This window comes from Ailuropoda melanoleuca, chromosome 7, assembly GCF_002007445.2.
Source record: "Ailuropoda melanoleuca isolate Jingjing chromosome 7, ASM200744v2, whole genome shotgun sequence".
Classification (NCBI taxonomy): Eukaryota; Metazoa; Chordata; class Mammalia; order Carnivora; family Ursidae; genus Ailuropoda; species Ailuropoda melanoleuca.
Window position 1 is genome coordinate 57116369 of NC_048224.1, and position 1319 is coordinate 57117687.

Consider the following 1319-nt stretch of genomic DNA (forward strand, 5'->3'; position numbering starts at 1 on the left):
ACTCAGGAGCTGGAGCCCGAGGAGAGGGGGCTGCACCTCGACAGGAACATTTGGAGAATGAGTTGACTCCCAAGTCAGGCGTTCATCTTGACAAAGTCACGGGGCTCGAAGGCTGCTGAGGAAACCCTCCCCTTCCAGGCTCCAGTAAGTGGCACCCAGATTGTACACATCTATGAAAATGCTTTAAAAGGGGAACATCCACGGCCTTTCTCCCCACCTAATTTCTCACACACATTTATGTGATTAATTTCAGTTTCTTAAAATCTAACACCTTGAAACTCCAGCTCTGCTCATGAGTAATTATTTATAAACAGTGTCATAAAAGGCTGCTTGACTGCCAAGAGTAATCAACTTCTTCAAACCACTTCAAAGGAAATCAAAAAACCTTTCCATCCACAGATCCTTTTGAGGTTTAACTAGGAGCATGATTTAAAATTCACAAGAAAACCCTTAGGTATTGGAGCTCTAATACACAGCTTTCTTGGACAAACGTTTGATAAAAAACGCAACATACCATTATATACACCATCACCTGCTTTAATATTGCCCAGGGCTACTGTAAATGCTCACTTTGTACTAAATCTGCTTTTCTCGAGGCGAAGGGGCTGCCAGCCATGTGCCGGGGGCTCCCCTCATTCCCTCCTGTGCGTGCTCACCGAGATGAGTCTGGAGCCTTCTTTCCCTCTACACCAGCCACTGGCCACGTGAGCCACTGCCCACCCCACACCATGCCCAGTAAGCAGCAGCGCTGAGCACCCAGCTTCCAGTAAACACAGGCCCCTGAGTGGCTGGAAGGAGGTGAGACAACCTCACTCACTGGTCCAGGGCAGTGGAAATGCTCACTGGACTTCAGAGGGCCTCCCCTTGTCCAATGCCCTCTTCCGGAACATACCAGGGTGGGGTTAAACTGTTCTCGGCTTCCTCCAAGAAAATTCATGAAAGCATGCTCTTCTGCCCAGCCTCCCCTCATTTCCCCCACGTTTTGTTTCACTTGTTGGTAGAAGCCTGGGCATGGTGGGGGGATGGGGAGGGGGGGACCTCGCAGAAGTCCCTCTCTGGGTGGTTCGGACTGGAGCAAAAGGGCAAAGGTGTTCCAACATCCATAAGAGCGGCCAGCCCAGGGCCTGGGAGAGGCAGTGGAGGGCTGTGGCAACAAATCAACCCCCCAAACCAGTGGTTACTGGGATCCAATGCCTCCACTCCCTGAGAGAGTGTCAGGCCCCAAACCCTGACTCCAGCTCTTGAGGAGGCCAAGAGGCCGGCCCCAGCTAGCACCAGACGAGGCAGGTCCGTGCTCGGCACCCCGGCTTGGGAGCAAC